The sequence below is a fragment of the Oncorhynchus kisutch genome, linkage group LG12 (genome assembly GCF_002021735.2).
Source record: "Oncorhynchus kisutch isolate 150728-3 linkage group LG12, Okis_V2, whole genome shotgun sequence".
Classification (NCBI taxonomy): Eukaryota; Metazoa; Chordata; class Actinopteri; order Salmoniformes; family Salmonidae; genus Oncorhynchus; species Oncorhynchus kisutch.
In genome coordinates this window covers 21,418,112-21,443,342 of record NC_034185.2, presented here as the reverse complement: position 1 = coordinate 21,443,342, position 25,231 = coordinate 21,418,112, and the positions used below count along the sequence as shown (strand labels likewise).

Sequence of the window (25,231 nt, the reverse complement as noted above, 5' to 3'; positions counted from 1 at the left end):
AATGTCTTCTGGCAATACTTGGAATATGGACATGGAAAGTTTGTGCATGTATATCTCACGAGCAACACATCTTCACACAGGAGGCTTGGTGTTGAAGGTCTATGGCTGAAATCCATTCAAATGAAGGTTCCACAGACACACGTCTGATGTCACTGATGTCATGAATGGTGAGCACAGCAGGTAGCTAGAGGAACAGTGCTAAGAAAAAGATTAGTTCTACAAGAAAATATTGTACAACCAGTGGCAATAGTGTAGCAATCTATTGATTTGTCTACAATGATACATACTATGGAGATATATCGAGAGAATATTTGAGGAAAATACAGGTGGTGTTGGCCAATGCAGGCAGCTTGGTTAGCAGAGAATGAATGAGTCTGGAAGGATGGATGAGAGAGAGCGAGAGAGACAGACAAACAGAGAGACAGAGCGAAGAGGATCGAGAGATTGAGACAGAGAGGACAGAAAGAGAGAGAGCGAGGAGGACAGAGACAGAGAGGAGGAAAGGGAGAGCGAGAGAGGAGGACAGAGAGACAGAAAGAGAGAGGAGGACAGAGACAGAAAGAGAGAGAGAGCAAGGAGGACAGAGTGAGGACAGAGAGAATACTGCTACAGTACCTCAGCTGTCAGCTAGAGAGGATAGATGGAGCAGTGGAGCTCTGAGAAAGAGCCCTGTCAACACTGCAGCTTTACCTATAAAGCAGACCTAATGGATTGGAAAACGGCCCATTCTTTATTCCAGCCACATCAACCTCTCTGATGGTGTATTTAGACTCAGGGCCAACCGGTCTGGCTGAGCTGTGCTGGGGACAGATGACAGCTCTTTATGGGGATAATATATCACTGCATCATAGGCTGGGAACTTAGTCCTTTAATGTGATTTTTTTTGTCTTTTACTCCCTGATACCCATACGAGTGGGACATGAGAGGGTCTGTCTGGTGTCGGGGTGGGTGTGGAACCTTCTCTTCCTCATCAGGCTCCTCCTCTGGGAGGGGAAGCGGGGGAGGGGGAGGGGCCAGGCCACGGGCTGGGAGAAGTCTGTGAGGCTGTAGGGCGTGCACAAGCAAACAAACACACACATGGATGTGCACACACACAAATACACAGAAAGTGTGTTAATGGGTGATGATGTGTAATCAGTTGAATTATGAATATGGTTATCACAGAGGATAGCCCCATTTAAGCCAACTAAATATGGGTGAACTGTGTTTAGTCCACTGGGAAGCGAGAGAGAGCCCTGAGCCTAATAATATGAATGTATTATCATCTATAGACAAAAACAGGTCAAGGTGTCAAATGACTGCTTTTACAACCTGTTTAACTGGGAGAAACCAACGCACCATGAAACAAATACTTCACATTTACAACACTTCCCACATAGTCTTCCATTAATAATATCTACTAATAATGAGCCAATATCTACGATCAGGATAATGAATCGTTATATGGAGATAGTAGGGAGATAATAGGTGCTGCTGAGAGATGTACATAGTATTGATCATGAGGTTCCAGATGCAGCCTTCGAAGTGGACATTGGGTCTCTGGGAGCTGAACTCTACGTCAGTGGGGATACCCCCTATGAACAGTCTCTTGACGCCCATTAGCTGTTCGTTGGGAAGGCCCTGCTCCCTCTTCAGCTCCTCATCCACCTGGACTGCAAATGACCTGGACAGAAACACACAGGACAGTGAGACATTTTGAGCCATCTAAAAAAGAATGGCTTGAAACTAGTTCATTAAGACACAAGTTATTGTGCAATATGAGGCTATTCAGTGTGTGTGTGTGTGTGTGTGTGTGTGTGTGTGTGTGTGTGTGTGTGTGTGTGTGTGTGTGTGTGTGTGTGTGTGTGTGTGTGTGTGTGTGTGTGTGTGTGTGTGTGATCTTACCTGCTGCCCAATCTCTCAATGCGCAGGGTGTGTTCTCTCCCGTCATGCAGGATGCCCTGGTCAGGCTTGCGGACCACCTTGAAGTGGGCTGTGGCTGCCTGTAAACACTAGCACCTCCAGGGCCCCCTTGTTCAGCAACACAGCCAGGAAGGGCTGCAGGAGGCAGTGGAGAAGAGAGGGTGCGTGAGGCGGGACCACCCAATCTAAATGACCAGGGACACAGGGTTATACAGATAATCAATACATAAACACACTCAGTGCATAAAACCATTGGTTAGAAGACACAATCTGGAGCAAGTCAGGACAGGCTTCATACAATATGAAGCAAGTCAGGACAGGCTTCATACAATATGGAGCAAGTCAGGACAGGCTTCATACAATCTGGAGCAAGTCAGGACAGGCTTCATACAATATAGAGCAAGTCAGGACAGGCTTCATACAATCTGGAGCAAGTCAGGACAGGCTTCATACAATATGGAGCAAGTCAGGACAGGCTTCATACAATATGGAGCAAGTCAGGACAGGCTTCATACAATATGGAGCCTTGAATGTTCAAAGACAATAAGAACTTTATGCCCAGAAACATTAAGAAAAATCTGTTCAATAATGATGAAACCTCAGATACTTTGAGAAAAGGAAGTCAACTTTACATAATTGCATACCGATATGCTTTTCAACCCTGAGGGCCTGTAGCATTTATGTAAGTCCTCCATTTCTCTACACGCCTTGATTGGATTCTGTTTGGGCAGAGCTTCAAAGAAAGCGCAGCCCTCTCTGAAACATACTAGACGAGAAGTAGATAGATTTAAGTGCCTCTTGTTATGATTAAATTCTCTGTAATCAGTCCAGCGAGATGGTGAGCACATCCCACCACAGCGTTGGAATTGCAGACTAGCATGCACAGAGGGAGTTTGCCTGGGGCGAGTGAGGGAGAGTGAGGGAGAGTGAGGGGAAGTGCTACTGCTACAATAACTATGGTCTGATTCAGCACGCGTTCCTCCTGTACCCTGCGCAAATTGACAGAATGAACGACGAGGACAGAGAGACAGATGAGGCCGACATGTACTCATTCGAAATGACACTCACTTAATTTACTAGGTCTAATGATTTTTAAAGGTGACGGTCTGGACCTTTACCAAGGGTCATCGTTAAATTGGACGTGATCCATCAGAGGACTGTTGTATAATGTATTTCTTACTAACGACACTTGCAGGGAGAATGTTAGAGGTTAAACCCACTATCATTTCCTGCAGCCACAGGCACTAATTGATGTGGTGGTCTGCAGATGAAGAGAAGGAGAGATGGAGAGAGAGATGAAGGGTGCCCTAACAGAGACATAGAAAGTCATATTTTAATCAAAACTGTCATCGCAAATCTCCCAGCCTTTAGCCCTCTGTGAAAGATTATCAATTTTTGTTTGCTGTCGGGTGAAAGTATAATCATTAAACCTCACAGGCAATTCATCTCTTTTATAGTTAGTTTAATAAGGAGCCTCGCACACAGCAGGAGTTGATTATCAATGTGCTGTTAGTTTTTCAAAGCAACTCAGCCAGACAGCACAGTGCTCCTTATTCAATTACAGGAACCAAGAAACACCTCCAACAGCCATTCCAGTTCTACTGGGTAATAGGATCCAATGACATAAAGAACAAGGAAGTGACATTATAGAGGACTTAGTGCTGTGTTAGCATGCTTTGATAGCTGTAACACTGAAGTGAGTGATTATGTGTGTGTGCGTGTGTGTGTGTGTGTGTGTGTGTGTGTGTGTGTGTGTGTGTGTGTGTGTGTGTGTGTGTGTGTGTGTGTGTGTGTGTGTGTGTGTGTGTGTGTGTGTGTGTGTGTGTGTGTGTGTGTGTGTGTGTGTGTGTGTGTGTGCGTGTGTGCGTGTGTACAGTATATGTATATGTGTGTGTACGAGGAGTGTATGTGTGTGTATATGCGTGTATGCATGTGTGTGTCTCATCCACATCCCCTTACCTCCCCAGACTGCCTGTGTCTCCTCTTGGGGAGTTGGAACTGGGAGCTGGTCCCATTGGTGCCCCCACTGCCAAACAGGATGATGCCCTTGTCACTCTTGGTTGCGAAGGACAGGCTGATCTCCGTACCAGCGTCAAAGGACATGGACTTCAGTTCCACGTGGCCTGGCTTGGAGAAGCTCACTGTATGGAGGTTCTGTTGGTGAGAGAGAGACCAGTCATGATGTTCATTCACAGCACAATCATTTGAAAGTCATCCGTAATTGGCAGAGTTCTTTTTATAATCTGAATACTGTATAATAGAACAATATAGTATAACGTTGTGTTGTTTTGTTTATAATGTCCATATCAATTTCAGAGTTATATCGAACATAATAATAAACCTTGTCTGTTAGAGTAGAGTTTATTAGCACAGTATGCATTTTCAGATGCATCATCAGGCATTGACACAGGGTCAACAAGAAATGGATGTAGGCCTACTGAAGTGAGTGTGAAATCTTGCAAACATTTTACAAACACAACTGAACACAACTGAGACGTACAAACCAGCCATTGCTAAATTAAAAATGACTTCTCCCACTCAATTCTTTGCTACACTCTTTTACATTCTGTGTCTGTGGTGTGAATGTGTGTATAACTATTCTCCCCTAACTAAAATAACTATTTCAGAAGCAGCGATTTCTCTGTTATTTATATTCCCCACTCGTTTTTATTATTCTTGTTTTTTTTCGCAAAATGTTTGACCATATTTCATGAGTGTGCCTGTACCTCTGAATAATTAAAGGGGTGATGAAAAAAAGAGGGAGATGAAAGAGAAGACGTGCTAAACTGACCTCTACAGAGCAGCCTTTGGTCAGGCCGGTGTAGTCGGAGCTGCTCAGCAGGTTACAGGGGGTTCTGTTCACCTCAATGTCTCTCATACAGCCAGCATACCTCTTCTTGGTAACCTCTGACCTGTAAATAGAAGAGAGAGTTGTCTCAATTGCAATTTGGCCAGCATATATTGCATTAAAGCATCTACAATATATATATATGTATAAAAACGTTTTTTTTTTTTTATATATTTAACTAGGCAAGTCAGTTAAGAACAAATTCTTATTTACAATGAGCTAAGTAAGCATACCAGCGACAATGACACTGTGACACTGACTCAAGGTCCGGGAGCAGACAGAGGTGTTCTAATGGAAACTCAAATCTTTGTCTGTCTGTCTGTTAATCTGGCTATATGCCTTGTCAACCCTCAACTTTCATGGCCAAACGTGACAATATGAGAAGAACAGGAACAAACAGTAACAGACTGTATAGTACTGAGTGTCTGAGCAAAACACGGAGCAGAGGTGTAAAGAAAAGCTTTCCGAGGTGTACTTTAGTTGAAGAAAGTTCCAAATGACCATATTGGGATTTCTTACAGACCTTTACACATGTTAACCCAAGTGAGATTGATGATCAAAGGTAGTGTTCAGTATGTAGACACAGAGTTCCAGACACAGAGTGTGTGTGTGTGTGTGTGTAATTTTGTTAAACTATTATTAGGCCCTACTGTGGAGGTGATTGACCTCCTAAAGAGTACAGGAAATACCTATAATTTCCAATGGTTGGCAAACCACCAAAGTAAATCCTCTCATCTTCTTTGAGGTTGAGCCCAGTGGCAGAGCCTTGAGATGACAGCACCAGCTTCTCCTCTTCATTGGAGTATATGTCCACGATGGCCACCGTAGCGGGGGTGGGAGGAAACTAACAAGGGTAAGGTATTACTTGCTTGTTCAACAATATTCTCCATTTGGCAAATCTGACCATAATTATATCCTCCTGATTCCTGCTTACAAGCAAAAACTAAAGCAGGAAGCACCACTGACTCGGTCAATAAAAAAGTGGTCAGATGAAGCAGATAGTAAGCTACAGGACTGTTTTGCTATCACAGACTGGAATATATTCCGGGATTCTTCCGATGGCATTGAGGAGTACATCACATCAGTCACTGGCATCATCAATAAGTGCATCGATGATGTCGTCCCCACAGTGAGTGTACGTACATACCCCAACCAGAAGCCATGGATTACAGGCAACATCCACACTGAGCTAAAGGGTAGAGCTGCCGCTTTCAAGGAGCGGGACTCTAACCCGGAAATGAATAAGAAATCCCTATGCCCTCCGACGAACCATAAAACAGGCAAAGCGTCAATACAGGGCTAAGATCGAATTGTACTACACCGGTTCCGGTGCATGTCGGTTGTGGCAGGGCTTGCATACTATTACAGACTACAAAGCGAAGCACAGCTGCGAGCTGCCCAGTGACACGAGCCTACCAGACGAGCTAAATTACTTCTATGCTCGCTTCGAGGCAAATAACACTGAAACATGCATGAGAGCATCAGCTGTTCCAGATGACTGTGTGATCACGCTCTCCGCACCCGATGTGAGTAAGACCTTTAAACAGGTCAACATTCACAAGGCCGCAGGGCCAGATGGATTACCAGGACGTGTACTCCGAGCATGCGCTGACCATCTGGCAAGTGTCTTCACTAACATTTTCACCCTCTCCCTGTCTGAGTCTGTACCAACATGTTTCAAGCAGACCACCATAGTGGTCTCTGTGCCCAAGAACAGTAAGGTAACCTGCCTAAATTACTACCAACCCGTAGCACTCACGTCTGTAGCCATGAAGTGCTACGACAGGCTGGTCATGGCTCACATCATCACCATTATCCCAGAAACCCTAGACCCATACCAATTTGCATACCTCCCCAACAGATCCACAGATTGCACTCCACTTTGCCCTTTCACACCTGGACAAAAGGAACACCTATGTGAGAATGCTATTCATTGACTACAGCTCAGCATTCCCTGTTCACTCATGACTGCATGGCCAGGCACGACTCCAACACCATCATTAAGTTTGCTGATGACACAACAGTGGTAGGCCTGATCACCGACAACGAGATAGCCTATAGGGAGGAGGTCAGAGACCTGGCCGTGTGGTGCCAGGACAACAACCTCTCCCTCAACGTAATCAAGACAAGAGATTGATTGTGGACTGCAGGAAAAGGAGGACCGAGCATGCCCCACTCTCATTGACGGGGCTGTAGTGGAGCAGGTTGAGAGCTTCATGTTGCTTATTCTCCACATCACCAACGAAGTAACATTGTCCAAGCACACCAAGACAGTCGTGAAGAGGGCACGACAAAATCTATTCCCCCTCAGGGAACTGAAAAGGTTTGTCATGGGTCCTCAGATCCTCAAAAAGCTCTACACATGCCTCATCTAGAGCATCCTGATAGGTTGCGCCACTGCCTGATATGGCAACTACTCGGCCTCCGACCACAAGGCACTACAGAGGGTAGTTCGTACGGCCCAGTACATCACTGGGGCCAAGCTTCCTCCCATCCAGAATCTCTATACCAGGTGGTGTCAGAGGAAGGCCCTAAAAATTGTCAAAGACTCCAGCCACCATAGTCATAGACTGTTCTCTCTGCTACTGCACGGCAAGCGGTACCGGAGCGCCAAGTATAGGTCCAAGAGGCTTCTAAACAGCTTCTACGCCCAATCCATAAGACTCCTGAACAGCTAATCAAATGGCTACCCAAACTATTTGCAATGCCCCCCTTTTACGCCGCTGCTACTCTCTGTTTATTATCTAGGCATAGTCACTTTAATAACTCTACCTACATGTACATATTACCTCAATTACCTCGACTAACCGGTGCCCACGCACATTGACTCTGTACTGGTACCCCCTGTATATAGCCTCGCTATTGTTATTTTACTGCTGATCTTTACTTATTTGTTACTTTCATTTCTTAGTTTTTTTGTATTTTTCTTAAAACTGCATTGTTGGTTAAAGGGCTTGTAAGTAATCATTTCACTGTAAGGTCTACTACACCTGTTGTATTCGGCACATGTGACAAATAACATTTGATTTGATTTGATGAAGCTACAAAGGCTCTAAAATCATCAACTTGAGGGAAATGTTCTTTAAAATACACAGGCTCTAGAAACATCAACTTGAGGGAAATGTTCTTAAACTACAGTTCCACAGGCCGATAGGTTTGTTGTCCAGGTATGTCACTCTCATATACCGGGAGAGAGTAGTGGTTTTGACCACTTTCTACAGGACAAAAAACGAAACACATAGTGAATACCATTGCATCTACCAAAATAGAAACGGGTAAAAATGTCTAAATGGCTCCGGGATAAACTACTGTATGACAAAGTGATATCAGCTACCTTCACACTGCCCAATATGCCACCGACAAACAGCTAGGCATTCTGGTCCACATCCAGGATCGTATAGCCTTCAGGGGAGGTGCCACTCTTAGAGGTGGGCACGATGCCAGCTCTGGGACCCTCCAGTGCATGGACAGAGATGGTGCCATTAATGCCATTCCTGGGACCAAAACAGAAATGATCAGACGAGAAGTCTGATTTTTGAATAAGAAGCTTACCTGGCACAATCAATGCTAAAATATGAATTAATTAATAAGTAAACTGATAGACAAATCTCTCTATCCCTGTATCATCTTTGCTCTGAAAAATATCTGGTATAGAAAATTAATAACAGTGGTATTCTACCGTGAGGCCTCGCTGCGATGCCAGTTGCCATAGTTTATAGCCGTGTCAGGGTACTCCACGTTACCCACTCCGGAGCCCACATCCCACAGGAAGTTGACCTTGCCCTTACACATCTCAATTGCCAGGAAGTCAATCTAGAGGCAGACAGATGATGAGCCAATAAGATGCAGCACTGCAATCTCCTATCTGATAACATTACAGGTCCATTATTATTCTGTCTCTCTTGGTTGCTGTAGTGTAGTGTAGGTAGCACAGTGCAGGAGAACAGAGCAGGACACATTAGAATAAGATAATGAGGAAGAATCACAGGCAAATCAAGAGATGAACAACAGCAGTGTGATTTCCCCAGGGAAATCAGTGATGAAGACAGATGAAATAGTCCGGTTTGAACTGGCGGCTAATTGCTGTGGTTGCTGTGGTTGCTGTTGCAGTATATAGAGGCAATATCACCTACTCTCTCCTGGGGATCACACAGGGAAACAAGTAACCTTTTATTATTTTCTCTCTGACTTTAAGATAATTGGTATTTATCTAGTATGTTGGGAAGTAACCACTGGTGGAATGATTTGAAATGAATTGGCCAACAACACATTACACATCCCAGAATAGAGATGAGCCAAACATAAACACTAAATGGCCCTAATATGTTACGTTTCACACACATTATTTGTTGCCCTGTGGTTTCCCTTATTATGGTTCAGTGATTTACTGGGGGATTGTATCCACACACACACACACACACACACACACACACACACACACACACACACACACACACACACACACACACACACACACACACACACACACACACACACACACACACACACACACACACACACACACACACACACACACACACACACACACACACACACACACACACAGAGGTGACTAACATCCCAGTGTGGTGCTGTGTCCTCTGACTCAGGTAGAAGAGTCGGTTATCAGGGGAGGTGGTCTTCACATTCACACTGATGGTGTTGTAGCGACCCTTCTTGATTTCTGGTCCATATGCACGGACACAGTCTCCCCCGGAGGACACAGACACTTTAATCTGTGGAGAGAGACATCACATGGATCACCAGACAGAGAGCACTTAAAAAGCCCAAGGAACGATCAGGGATCTTCTATTGGATGTGTCTATTTCCACTGAATCCGTAGATGCCCGCTATTAGTCTGTGAGGTGGACGGAAGCTGAGCTACAGCAGTGTTTGTAACGTCTGCAAAGCAATGATTGTATGCTGTAAAATCTGACCGATTTTAGCTACAAACTGTTATGTTCCCATTCTGAAAATGTTAGACTCTCAGGAACACTGATATGTTTTGCTCTACGATGCTCACAAGCTAATAGCAATGAAAAGGCCCAAGGAACACTCAGGAAAAAAACACAATTGTGTAGTGACAGAAGTAAAATACAAGAACCTTTAGAGGCAAGAGAAACAATTTGTTATTTTACACTTTTGTAAAAAAAAATACATTTAAAAAAAGCCTTGACATTGATTTAATTTTTCTTTTTTGAACAGAGCCTTCACTCAAACGGTGGCAATGCATGTGAACCACAGGGTAAAGCTGGGTGGAGGGATTTACAGGGATTTACAGGTTGTCCGGTAGCTCCTGGACGGGCTTCAGTTTCTCCAGCCGTCTGTCTGCCTTGTCTTTCAGGTCCTTCACCTTGGGCCTCGCTGCATGGACTGATAGACACACACGGGCACTCACATGCGCACACACACACATGCAGAAGCAGACACACACGCAAGCACACACCCACACAGGCAGGCAGAAACACACACACAAGCACGAACAAACACACGCTGTCGTGGAAAATTGCAAGATTATGTTATAGTGCTTGTATTGCATTATAATGGTTGTTTTATTGGACAGAATAAAGTATTCTGTTAACTATTGTGTGTGTGTTCTACTGAGGATGGGCCTCTATGAGATAACACTGACAGAGGAGATTTACGATGTCTTTGGGTGATAAAACCTAAAAAGCATTCCAGATAACATAAGGTAATGTTTTTGTGCTATGAAGTACCAGGAACGAGATTAGAACCTCGTCTTAGGGACCAAACTGAATGATAATTTATAGCGAATGCTATCTGGCTAAGGGATACTCCTTTCTCATTATAAAGTCTTCCTTTGTGGACTGTTCCTGAAGGTCTGTGGTTCATCATGTAGGTTGAGAGGGGTGTATCTTGGCTATAAAAGATCTTTGTACTTTTGTGTTGTCACTATCAACGGTTCATTAGAAATGGCGAATCGTTGAAAGTCATTGCTAATGCAAAGCTCTTATTATTAAAGATGTAGTTCAAGTATAACTCTGATGTGTGTGAAGTTTGTAACTCTCCTCATTTGGTAATGGAGAAATTAGCCACCACAACGCACGTAAGGACACACACACACACACACACACACACACACACACAAACACACACACACACAGGGAAGAGACATCAGTCTAAAAACTTCACTCTTCCTTATTAACTACTGTAGCACGTTCACAGCCACTGCTTTCTGTGAGCCAGGCCTATTAGTCAGAGATCAGCGGAGAGATGGCGGCATCTTAATCACTTAACATCTGCTAAACACATATACAGGTATGTGACCAATAACATCTGTTAAACACATATACAGGTATGTGACCAATTACATCTGTTAAACACGTATACAGGTATGTGACCAATAACATCTGTTAAACACATATACAGGTATGTGACCAATAACATCTGTTAAACACGTATACAGGTATGTGACCAATAACATCTGTTAAACACATATACAGGTATGTGACCAATAACATCTGTTAATTAAACACATATACAGGTATGTGACCAATAACATCTGTTAATTAAACACATATACAGGTATGTGACCAATAACATCTGTTAATTAAACACATATACAGGTATGTGACCAATAACATCTGTTAATTAAACACATATACAGGTATGTGACCAATAACATCTGTTAAACACATATACAGGTATGTGACCAATAACATCTGTTAAACACATATACAGGTATGTGACCAATAACATCTGTTAAACACATATACAGGTATGTGACCAATAACATCTGTTAAACACGTATACAGGTATGTGACCAATAACATCTGTTAAACACATATACAGGTATGTGACCAATAACATCTGTTAAACACATATACAGGTATGTGACCAATAACATCTGTTAAACACGTATACAGGTATGTGACCAATAACATCTGCTAAACACATATACAGGTATGTGACCAATAACATCTGTTAAACACGTATACAGGTATGTGACCAATAACATCTGTTAAACACATATACAGGTATGTGACCAATAACATCTGTTAAACACATATACAGGTATGTGACCAATAACATCTGTTAAACACATATACAGGTATGTGACCAATAACATCTGTTAAACACGTATACAGGTATGTGACCATTAAAATGTTATTTGATTTGAGGATGTCCCCTAATCCAATACCTACACCACTATACTACTATCCATCCGCTCTGGTCCCACATCCTGGGCTCAGCCTGATACATTTCTCCAGCAACATCAATGAGAAATATTTAACTTCTTCCTTTAAAACAAAAGGCATTTTATAGTGTTGTTTGTGTGCTTACCATTGGGGATTGCATTCAGCTTCCCTAATGTACTGTCGAGATCTTTCAGCAAGCCCTAACATTGAGTGGCTGCTGCCAACAAACTGACTCAACTCCAGCCACTTTAATAATGGGAATTGATGGAAATTGATGTAAAATATATAACTAGCCACTTTAAACAATGCTACTTACAGTTTTTTCCAACTGCTTACACACTTTTTCAAAACGGTCTCCTTTTTTTTCAAATCTCTACACACAAATCCCAAAACTGCACACACAAAATGCAAAATGCCTCACATCTCCTTCAAAATGTAACACTGCATTCAAAATTACATAAACATATGTCAGAATGAAGCATTTGCATCAAATGACAAACACTGCTTTCATAAAAGGACATTTTTGGATATACCATGTAAACACTGTTGTTCTAAATCTAAAGCTCTTTGGTCTTTCATAGGCTTATATCTACATTTCAATACAATGTTCTACAGTGAAAGTAATCGGCTGAGAGGAGTAACAAGTACACTGTAAACACCAATGCAATGTAGAAACAGAAAATATTTATTTGGCCAAACATTACTGTTGTATACAGTAGCATACAACAAAACCATAAACATATGTAAACCAAAAGTATATTCTTTAGAATACAGTAAAGAACACAATTGTGTGTGTGGCGTCCCAAGGGGGCAGTACAGGAATTGGTAGGGGGGGGGGGGGGGTCAGTCACCAGGGCTAAGCTACGCTTCATCTCTTCTCCAGCCTGAGTCTGGCCACGATACTTCATCCACATCACAAGATAGGTTTTCTCTTGCCAAACATCGAGGGAATAATCTCCTAGCATGGCGTATCCAACCTTGGACAGAGGCAACGACTACCGCCCCGTAGCACTCACATCCGTCATCATGAAGTGCTTTGAGAGACTAGTCAAGGACCATATCACCTCCACCCTACCTGACACCCTAGACCCACTCCAATTTGCTTACCGCCCAAATAGGTCCACAGACGATGCAATCTCAACCACACTGCACACTGCCCTAACCCATCTGGACAAGAGGAATACCTATGTGAGAATGCTGTTCATCGACTACAGCTCGGCATTCAACACCATAGTACCCTCCAAGCTCGTCATCAAGCTCGAGACCCTGGGTCTCGACCCCGCCCTGTGCAACTGGGTACTGGACTTCCTGACGGGCCGCCCCCAGGTGGTGAGGGTAGGCAACAACATCTCCACCCCTCTGATCCTCAACACTGGGGCCCCACAAGGGTGCGTTCTGAGCCCTCTCCTGTACTCCCTGTTTACCCACGACTGCGTGGCCACGCACGCCTCCAACTCAATCATCAAGTTTGCGGACGACACAACAGTGGTAGGCTTGATTACCAACAACGACGAGACGGCCTACAGGGAGGAGGTGAGGGCCCTCGGAGTGTGGTGTCAGGAAAATAACCTCACACTCAATGTCAACAAAACTAAGGAGATGATTGTGGACTTCAGGAAACAGCAGAGGGAACACCCCCCTATCCACATCGATGGAACAGTAGTGGAGAGGGTAGCAAGTTTTAAGTTCCTTGGCATACACATCACAGACAAACTGAATTGGTCCACTCACACAGACAGCATCGTGAAGAAGGCGCAGCAGCGCCTCTTCAACCTCAGGAGGCTGAAGAAATTCGGCTTGTCACCAAAAGCACTCACAAACTTCTACAGATGCACAATCGAGAGCATCCTGGCGGGGTGTATCACCGCCTGGTATGGCAACTGCACCGCCCTCAACCGTAAGGCTATCCAGAGGGTAGTGAGGTCTGCACAACGCATCACCGGGGGCAAAATACCTGCCCTCCAGGACACCTACACCACCCGATGCTACAGGAAGGCCATAAAGATCATCAAGGACATCAACCACCCGAGCCACTGCCTGTTCACCCCGCTGTCATCCAGAAGGCGAGGTCAGTACAGGTGCATCAAAGCTGGGACCGAGAGACTGAAAAACAGCTTCTATCTCAAGGCCATCAGACTGTTAAACAGCCACCACTAACATTGAGTGGCTGCTGCCAACACACTGTCAATGACACTGACTCAACTCCAGCCACTTTAATAATGGGAATTGTGTAATACATGTATCACTAGCCACTTTAACTATGCCACTTTGTTTACATACTCATCTCATATGTTATACTGTACTCGATGTCATCTACTGTATCTTGCCTATGCTGCTTTGTACCATCACTCATTCATATATCCTTATGTACATATTCCTTATCCCCTTACACTGTGTATAAGACAGTAGTTTTTTGGGAATTGTTAGTTAGATTACTTGTTCGTTATTACTGCATTGTCGGAACTAGATGCACAAGCATTTCGCTACACTCGCATTAACATCTGCTAACCATGTGTATGTGACAAATAAAATTTGATTTGATTTGTCCCCACATAGACCATATTTATAATTGCAGTCTCTTGTACATCTGTAAACAAGTGTCCTCGTCCTCCATGATGTCTTTGCCTTTCCACTCTGTACAGAATTCAAACACAGTATGTGTTCAGCATAGGAACTGTAAACAAAGTACAACAAAAAGTAGTACAGCATGATAACCAATCTCATTCATTCAATGCAGTGCAGTAAATGGATGGCTTAGAGTTACAAATGTTTATGCAATACTATGCAGTCATAGGTATTTTACAGTACATTACTGTAATGCTAAAATAGTCATTAGATAGTTGCATACCTGTTCTCATTTCTGAAGGTTCGAATTATGGACGCCACTGTAAATCGACTCAAATCGACTCATGGTCAAACCGTGGTTGATCACATGATCAACAAATTTTGCCCTAATCTCATTAGAGATGCCTCTCCTTCCTTCTCTTCTTTGCCCTCGTCCTCCCCCCCCCCCCCCCCCTGCCTCTTGCTCTCTGTCCATTGTTGGCATCCATTGTTCAAAACAGGTAATCTGACCTTTGACCTATTTATAGGCCTATACTACAGTAAAGCAGTGATTGGTTAGTGATCAGTTCAGCTATTAGTGTTTGCACATGTGAGGAGTGTGTGTGTGACCTGGTGAATAAGTGCAGCATTTTGATTGGTTGTGTTTGGAAAAGGAAAGCAAGTCACTTCCTGTTAGATTTTTGTGTTTTATGCAATTGACAACTGAGTCAAAGGCTGAGAAATAGCTTATGGTTTTGGATATTTGATGTGTAGTTTTGCACATTGAGTGAGAGGTTTCAAAAATCGTGTGACATGAAAAGATTTTGTGTGTAAGCAGTTGGAAAAAACTGTAATATAATGTTTAAATACCCTACATTATTCATCATATACGAATATACTGTACTCTATATCATCTACTGCAGCTTTATGTAATACATGTATCACTAGCCATTTTAAACCATGCCACTTTGTTTACATACCCTACATTACTCATCTCATATGTATATACTGCACTCGATAGTATCTACTGCATCTTGCCTATGCCGTTCTGTACCATCACTCATTCATATCTTTATGTACATATTCTTTATCCCTTTACACTTGTGTGTATAAGGTAGTAGTTGTGGAATTGTTAGGTTAGATTACTCGTTGGTTATTACTGCATTGTCGGAACTAGAAGCACAAGCATTTCTCTACACTCGCATTAACATCTGCTAACCATGTGTATGTGACCAATAAATTTGATTTGATTTGATTCTTCAAGCCACCAGCTGTCACCCGGCCCTGGAGACTGCCCACACTCTCTGCGGTCTCTGAACAAAGACCGCACCCTCCGCTTGTTTAGCAAACAGTCCTCAGAAAATACAGTTCTTTGAAATATTTCTGCCGTTTATCATCACAGTTGGTGGGTGTTGTATGGGGGGGACTGAGTTTACCGTTCACATTGCTCCTTAACTTATTGGCTTCGTTCCACAGTTGAATGCTCCTCTGAACAGAGTTCTTGGCGTTATTCTTCAAAGAACCTTTTGGTCCTGAGGCCTGTGTGTGTGTGTATGTGTGTGTGTGTGTGGATGCGTGTGTGTGCGTGTGTGTGTGCGTGTGTGTGTGTGTGCGTGTGTGTGTGTGTGTGCGTGTGTGCGTGTGTGTGTGTGTGTGTGCGTGTGTGCGTGTGTGCACGTGTGTGCGTGTGTGTGTGTGTGCACGTGTGTGCGTGTGTGTGTGTGGATGCGTGTTTGTGCGTGTGTGTGTGCGTGTGTGTGTGTGTGCGTGTGTGTGTGTGTGTGTGTGTGTGTGTGCACCAAGAATGTAAGTGTGATTATCAGAATAATGCATTCAACAGTGACGGAAGAAACATACAGTGGTACTACGTCCATACAAACATACAGTGGTACTACGTCCATACAAACATACAGTGGTACTACATCCATACAAACATGCAGTGGTAATATGTCCATACTAACATACATACAGTGGTACTACGTCCATACAAACATACAGTGGTACTACGTACATACAAACATACAGTGGTACTATGTCCATACAAACATACAGTGGTACTACGTCCATACAAACATACAGTGGTACTACGTCCATACAAACATACAGTGGTACTACGTCCATACAAACATACAGTGGTACTACGTCCATACAAACATACAGTGGTACTACGTCCATACTAACATACAGTGGTACTACGTACATACAAACAAACATACAGTGGTACTACGTCCATACAAACATACAGTGGTACTACGTCCATACGAACATACAGTGGTACTACGTCCATACAAACATACAGTGGTACTACGTACATACAAACAAACATACAGTGGTACTACGTCCATACAAACATACAGTGGTACTACGTCCATACACACATACAGTGGTACTACGTCCATACAAACAAACATACAGTGGTACTACGTCCATACAAACAAACATACAGTGGTACTACGTCCATACAAACATGCAGTGGTACTACGTACATACAAACAAACATACAGTGGTACTACGTCCATACTAACATACAGTGGTACTACGTCCATACTAACATACAGTGGTACTATGTACATACAAACATACAGTGGTACTACGTACATACAAACAAACATACAGTGGTACTATGTACCCCTGGGTAGTACACAATGTACAGGACAAATGCTGATTGATATTCCTCATAGAGAACCCCAGGTAAATACGGTTCTGTTTCTTAGAGTATTCATCATAACTGAATATATTAAAGTACATCAATTAATAAAAAAATAGAAACACAGTTTGGAAAACGACCGTAGTCTTTTCCAACATTGTATTACAGTAATAATGTGTGGAGTATTAAAGCTGTGTTTTTGAACAGAGGACACACGGGCTGAGGAGATTTTCCACAGAGGGGACCAATGTTCCCACTCAGACTTCTGAGCCTCTCCCTCTCTCCTTTAGAGAGAAGAAGAGAAGAAGAAAGAGAGGGGGAAAAGGTTTCTCTTCACCTCCGCTGGCTCCTGCTGCAGGAGGGCGAGTCACGATAATAAGGACGACAGCACTGGGACTTTGATCTCTACAGCGTGACAAATGGAAGTGAATAAGGAAATGCAAAAACGTTTGAACGCCAAATCTCTGCTGCTCAGCACATTAGAGACAGAGGTCCTCTTTGAATCAACGCACACACAGGGTAAAGGTGTGATGTGTGTATGCACTCATCAGCTGAAGGGCCTCTGTCCCGTGTGCCCTGGCCTGCTTTGCCTCTTTATCCGCCTCCTCGATGATGTTGTTGTATGCGTTGAACGCTGCCGTGGCATTTTATTTACCTTTATTTAACTAGGCAAGTCACTTAAGAACAAATTCTTATTTTCAATGACGGCCTAGGAACAGTGGGTTAACTGCCTGTTCAGGGGCAGAACGACAGATTTGTACCTTGTCAGCTCAGGAATTTGAACTTGCAACTTTTCGGTTACTAGTCCAACACTCTAACCACTAGGCTACCCTGCCGCCCCGATTATAACAGAGGTACAGCAAACAAAAGTACTACATGTCTGATGTATGTGTGTCTGTCTGTGTGTCTGTCTGCCTGTCCCGTACCTGTCCAGGATGCCAGAGGACTCGTTGAGCTGGGCAGCATGGTTCTCAGCGTCCTGCAGCAGATCAGTCAGGGTGTTGTCACTCGGGCCCTTAGTCAGACGACTCACCCTGTAGTCCAGGTGCTCATGCAGAGGACCCAGCTCACGCTCCATCTCCTCCAGATCCTACACAGAAGAGAGAGAAAGAAGAAGAGAAAGAGAGAGACAGACAGACAGAAAGACAAATAGAGCAGGAGAGCAACACAGACAGACAGAAAAACTAACAGAAAGAGAGAGAAAGAAAGAGGGAGAGAGATGAAGCTGAACCCCTGGCTTGATGCAGGTGGGACATATGTACAAATAAAGGCCCGGTCGGGAAAAGGTCAAGTCCAATAGTGCTCCAGGCAACATCTGTCTGACATCATGAAAGCATTCCAACAGAATAAAAGTGTGTCTTCCTCTCCCAATGACGGGGGTTTGACAGGCCTGAGTTTAAGATGTGTGTGTGTGTGTGTGTGTGTGTGTGGTGTCTAGAGACTACCTCAATCTCCTTATTGATGTTGTCTGAGAGCCCGTTGGCTTCAGCCAGAATGCGCTCTCTGTCTTCCAGCAAGTCTTCAGTTCCTTTCTTCACTGAGCTCAAAGAATCCCTCTGTCTCTGCAAGCAGACCAGAGAACACAATCAGCCCAACTAACTTTACAAAAACTACAACACAAAACGGTGTATATACCATAACTGTGAATAGACACCACTACCCATTATCAAAAGGGTGAAATGGGAGGTGTATGGTTGCGTGTGTGTGTGTGTGTGTGTGTGTGTGTGTGTGTGTGTGTGTGTGTGTGTGTGTGTGTGTGTGTGTGTGTGTGTGTGTGTGTGTGTGTGTGTGTGTGTGTGTGTGTACAAGCTGCCTACCTCCAGGGCAGTGAGGTTGCACTGGTTCTGTCCAGACAGGGCCCCAACCTCCCTGCTCTTCCCCTGGGCATCCTTCAGCAGGGCCTGGGCCTCGTCCAGTTTGGCCCAGTGGTCACCCTTCTCTGTCACCTCGGCCTTCAGGTCCTCCGTAGCCTGGTGGGGGTCCCCAAAGAGAAGCTTCACCTTCTGGTACAGGGCCTCTGCCAGTCTGGGGAGCGAGAGTGGAGGGGTGGAATGAGAAGGAAGGGAGAGAGGGAGAGAGAAAGAGAGAGGGAAGAAGAGAGGGAAAGAGAATGGGGTGGAGAAAAAGAGAGAGATAAAGAGAGAGTGATGGGGAAAGAGAAAGGGGAAGATCAGAGTACTGTATAGCGTGAGGAGGAGAGGAACATGTTCTTTCTCTCTCCTTTCTTTCTTCTTCTCCTTCATTTGTGGATCAGACCAGCCACTAGATGTCCCTCTTTCTTTTTGCATGACTCATCCAGGCCTCAGCCAGAAGGAAACATGAGTAAACTGGTTTGATTAGAATTAATAATATTCCTCACACACACACCTCAGGCAACTTTTAATTAGCTCATTAAGGTTTCACATAAGAAAAGTAAACTTCCTTCATTCAGTTGAGATTTGCTTGGCCGCAAAATTATTTGTATAATATTTTTAAAAACAGTGAATCAATAAATATGCAAATGAAAAAATTACTACAGTACACAAATATGTTTTTAAATAGATCACCTCTTTGTTTACTATATGACGGCATTAATTTAGCTGTGATTACAGTGGCCCAGGCAAAGCAGGGGATACCTTCCTAAAAATATGAGGTGAGTGGTGTGACCTGTGTGCTGCATATGTGGTGTGACCTGTGTCCTGCAGTGGAGGCTGCTGAGGTGAGGACGGCTCATAATAATGTCTGGAACGGAGCAAATGGAATGGCATCAAACACATATAAACCATGTTTGATACCATTACACTAATTCCTCTCCAGCCATTACCACGAGCCCGTCCTCCCCAATTAAGGTGCCACCAACCTCCTGTGGTGTGCTGCTATGCTTGGATACACTAGTCCCATCCCTGTGTGAACCATAATAGACTGACATTATAGTCTGTGATCTGATGTTGACTAGAGGTTGGTATCTGGGGTTGACCAGTCAGGCCTTACCCCAACTCCTCCTCTGAGATGTGGTTCTTCCTCCCAGCTGGTGTTTGGGGAGCTCGGCTACCATGGTCTCAATCTCCTGGTGCATCTCATTCAGGCTCTTCTCTGTAGCTCCATTCCTTCCCAGAGTCTCATTCAGCTCTTTAGCCTTGACTTTCAGAGCTGGAGGATAGAGGACATTGTAAGTTTTACACGAACACAGGAACACGCACACACACTGCCTTAAGGCACAATTTTCTATCTCCTGACACTCTGTCCTACACTGTCACCTCTAGCTGAAAGGCTGAGAACAGAATGTGTTATAAATCAAACAGTGTTTGATACATGTCTCCTCTCATCAAAACCCAGGTTTTTATCCTGCTGCTGCCATGATGACCATTAGAGACAGAGTAAGAGAGAGAGAGGTGGAGAGAGAGAGACAGAGAGAGAGAGAGGTGGAGAGAGAGAGAGAGCGAGAGAGGAGAGAGGAAAGAGAGACAGAGAGAGAGAGAGAGGTGGAGAGAGAGAGACAGAGAGAGAGAGAGAGGTGGAGAGAGAGAGAGAGCGAGAGAGGAGAAAGGAAAGAGAGAGAGAGCGAGAGAGGAGAGAGGAAAGAGAGAGAGAGCGAGAGAGGAGAGAGGAAAGAGAGAGAGAGCGAGAGAGAGAGGAGATAGGAAATTGCGAGAGAGAGAGGGAGAGAGAGAGAGAGAGAGAGAGAGAGAGAGAGAGGGGAGCGAGAGAGAGAGAGGGAGAGGGGAGAGGGGAGAGGGGAGAGGGGGGAGAGAGAGAGAGGGAGAGAGAGAGAGAGGGAGAGAGAGAGGTAGAGGTAGAGGGGGGGAGAGAGAGAGGGAGAGAGAGAGAGAGGATCTGAGAGGGCTGTGCGTCTGTTTGCTATGCTGCTAACGTAAAAAAAACATGCCAAATCCACACTGGCCTCTAAACCACCCAAGGGCCAGTTAGTTAGTACAGGAAGTGTGTATTACTACACTACACTAGACGCCATCATCAGCAAAGAGCTCATCTTCGTATGTGTGTTATTTGCGTATAGCCAAGCCTTTGTGTGTGTGCTCGTAGAGCACAGAGGGATGAGCTACAGAAGCAGCTAGCGAGGGCCCAGATTAGATGAGTTGCTCAAAGCAAGGCAGAACAAAGTGGATCACAACAAAAGCACTTTTTACTTTCCATTCAATGGCGATGGAGGCTTCTTATAAGTTGATTCAAAGACATTCAAATTCTGTTTGGCAGACCAATGTACTGTAATCAAATGAATGTGGTCTTTGAAATCTAAACCCAATCAGTTCAAAAGAAACGGAGAGAGAAGTTGCTCCAATTGGGTTCTAATTTGAATATAAATCATCAAATTGAAAATGAGGCTTAATTGGATGCATTCCCTACATTCCTGAACAGTTCAAACGTAAACACTTAATGTGATTACAAAGACAAAATATATACCTATTAAAGTACTCCGGCACGGAATAATTACATAGCATGTTTCAAAGGCAATTAAACACTTAAATGTTTGGTGGATTGCATAATCAGATTGTCTCCTTTACGAATACATCAGCATGAAAAAACAGTCCAATCTCCTGCTTAATGCTTTTACAAGAAACTCTATGTGATCATGAATCTCTGCGAGGAAGTCAAGGGAGACATGCTCTGTGCATCCCACTTTGAGTGTGTTCTTTTTTGGAAATATTTCAGAAAATACCATTTTTATGTAAATGAGGATGGCATCACTGAAGTCAGTCATTGCCTACAATCAGTAGACATGTAAATAGCCCATTTGAACCAGTCCAATCCTCTAATGGGTTAGAGACTGTGTTTGAGGTTCAGTGAAAGTTTGTGTGTGTGTGTTTGCGTTCCTTTGACAGTGTGTGTGTTTGTGTGTGCATGTGGTTTTTGTGTACATTCCTTTGAATGTGTGTGCATGTGTGTCTGTGTATCTGCTCATGCGGGTGTCTGTGCCGTATGCTTCTGTCAGTGCGAGTCCCACCTGCTGTAGCAGTAGCATGTATAGTTGAAGTTGGTTTACATACACTTAGGTTGAAGTCATTAAAACTCGTTTTTCAACCACTCCACACATTTCCGGTTAGTCGGTTAGGACATCTACTTTGTACATGACACAAGTCATTTTTCCAACAATTGTTTACAGACCGATTATTTCACTTATAATTCACTGTATCACAATTCCAGTGGGTCAGAAGTTTATATACACTAAGTTGACTGTGCCTTGAAACAGCTTGGAAAATTCCAGAAAAGGATGCCATGGCTTTAGAAGCTTCTGATAGGCTAATTGACATCATTTGAGTCAATTGGAGGTGTACCTGTGGATGTATTTCAAGGCCTACCTTCAAACTCAGTCCCCCTTTGCTTAACGTCATGGGAAAATCAAAAGATATCAGCCAAGACCTCAGAAAAAAACTTGTAGACCTCCACAAGTCTGGTTCATCCTTGGGAGCAATTTCCAAATGCCTGAATTCAATTGTACGCAACTATAAACACCATGTGACCACGCAGCCGTCATACCACTCAGGAAGGAGACAGGTTCTGTCTCCTAGAGATGAAGATACATTGGTGTGAAAAGTAAAAATCAATTCCAGAACAACAGTAAAGGACCTTGTGAAGAAACAGGTACAAAAGTATCTATATTCACAGTAAAACAAGTCCTATATCGACATAACCTGAAAGGCCGCTCAGCAAGGAAGAAGCCACTGCTCCAAAACCGCCATAGATAAACCAGACTACAGTTTGCAACTGCAAATGGGGACAAAGATGGTACTTTTTGGAGAAATGTCCTCTGGTCTGACGAAACAAAATTAGAGCTGTTTGGCCATAACAACCATCGTTAAGTTTGGAGGAAAAGTGAGGACGCTTGCAAGCCGAAGCACGGGGGTGGCAGCATCATGTTGTGGGGGTGCTTTGCTGCAGGAGGGACTGGTGCACTTCACAAAATAGGTAGCATCATGAGAAAGAAAAATGATGTGGATATATTGAAGCAACATCTGAAGACATCAGTCACGAAGTTAAAGTTTGGTCGCAAATGGATCTTCCAAATGGACTTTCAAAGTTGTGGCAAAATGGCTTCAGGACAACAACGTCAAGGTATTGGAGTGGCCATCACAAAGCCCTGACCTCAATCCTATAGAACATTTGTGGGCAGAACTGAAAAAGCGTGTGCAAGCAAGGAGGCCTACAAACCTGACTCAGTTACACCAGCTCTGTCAGGAGGAATGGGCCAAAATTCACCCAACTTATTGTGGGAGGCTTGTGGGAGACTAACCAAAATGTTTGACCCAAGTTAAACAATTTAGAGGCAATGCTACCAAATACTAATTGAGGGTATGTAAACGTCTGACCCACTGGGAATGTGGTGAAAGAAATCAAAGCTGAAATAAATCATTCTCTCTGCTATTATTCTGACATTTCACATTCTTAAAATAAAAGTGGTGATCCTAACTGACCTAAGACAGGGCATTTTTACTAGGATTATGAAAATTGTGGAATTGTGAAAAACTGAGTTTAAACGTATTTGGCTAAGGTGTATGTAAACGTCTGACCTCAACTGTAGCAGGGATGGTCCTGCTAATTTGACATGCTAATCATATCACCCACGGTGAGGAGCCACAACATGCCAGCCCACTCTGATTGTACCGCCTTCTCCAGAACCCATCCTCCATCCCCATTAATTAGGCCTTTACATGGCAACACCGCTCTAGCGCTCTACACCGACCAGGCCCTTTATTAACAGAATCCTCTTCCAATTTCAACCCAGTAGAAAATGTTACAAAACAATGGCGTCTAATCACAGAGCAGAGGACACAGCACTGAGCCCAGACACTGATTTCCACAACATCCTGACGCTCTGGCCATTACGACACTGAATCAGTGCTCTGCAGCAGTACAGCAGGAAAGTCATTTAGATGTGCTAGTTTATGGGAGAATCGTATGTTATATGAATGTAGACAAATGTACTGTACCTTCTGCAGCCAGTAGGTTGTTCTTGAAGAATAGTTCCAGGTCTTTGGCTCTTTTGTGGATTCTCTCAGCATCGTCGTCTGTTTGCTCGCCGTCTGCCGACACTTTGGTCACCTGGGAGAGAACATACACACATTCAATCAGTTGGATGGACAAACCAATCCAGGATGGGCCAGTGTTCAGAGTGTTTATTCAAGATGCACAATTCCCACTGGGCACACGCTGGTTGAATCAACTTTTGTTATATTCAGTCAGTTCAATGAAATTACGTTGAACCAACATGGAATAGAAGTTAAATTGTGTTCATACCGTTGCTACTTTCTATTGTTATCATCTATGCATATTCACTTTAATAACTCTACCTACATGTACATATAACCTCAACTAACCGGTGCTCTGCACATGGACTCTGTACCTGTACCCCCCTGTATATAGTCTCGCTATTGTTATTTTACTGCAGCTCTTTAATTACTTGTTTATTTTTATTTCTTATTCTTATCCATATTTCTTTGAAACTGCATTGTTGACTAGGGGCTCGTAAGTAAGCATTTCACTGTAAGGTCTACACCTTTTGTATTCGGCGCATGTGACTATTACAACTTGATTTTATTTTATTTGAAATTGTGCCTAGTGTGTTAACTGCACGTTTCCAATCCGGAATCCTGTGGCCCCCAATGGTCTAAGGGACAGCCTCAGAGTGACTGGTCTAAACAATCTATTTCAGAACCAGCAGTCAGAGTTGATTTAGACCATTCATAAATGCTAAATCAAGGTCAATAGCTAAGTACTGTTCCTGACTGTGTGTTCGAATCAAAAGAGACAACCTAGTACATACACAAGGAACCAATGTCAATGAAAATATATGGATTTCTTACAATAACCAAGGCTTCAAAAGAAAATATACATCTTTGTTCTGCAGCAAGGAACAAAACAACAAGGTCAGGATTATAGAATGAGTGAATCACAAAATGGACTAGCTGTGCTTACGTAACAGACTAGGACTAAACCAAACAACCTAACAGAGAGGTCTTGATTAAATGTCAATGTCAGAATGTGTTTTCTTGTCAGAGAAATGAGAAGTAAAGATGTCTTTTAGACAGTGGGTTGTTTTGGTAACAGAGCTCTATCCAAAGATCTTTCTGCAACAGAACATTCTACCGTACCAGTCAAAAGTTTGGACACGCCTACTCATTCCAGGGTTTTTCTTCA

At 43.5% G+C, this 25,231-nt stretch overlaps 1 pseudogene; it reads right to left on the bottom strand.

Annotated features, from left to right (window-relative positions):
• Window positions 1-25,231, bottom strand: part of LOC109901360 (laminin subunit alpha-2-like) — a 139,255-nt pseudogene that overhangs the window by 4,423 nt on the left and 109,601 nt on the right.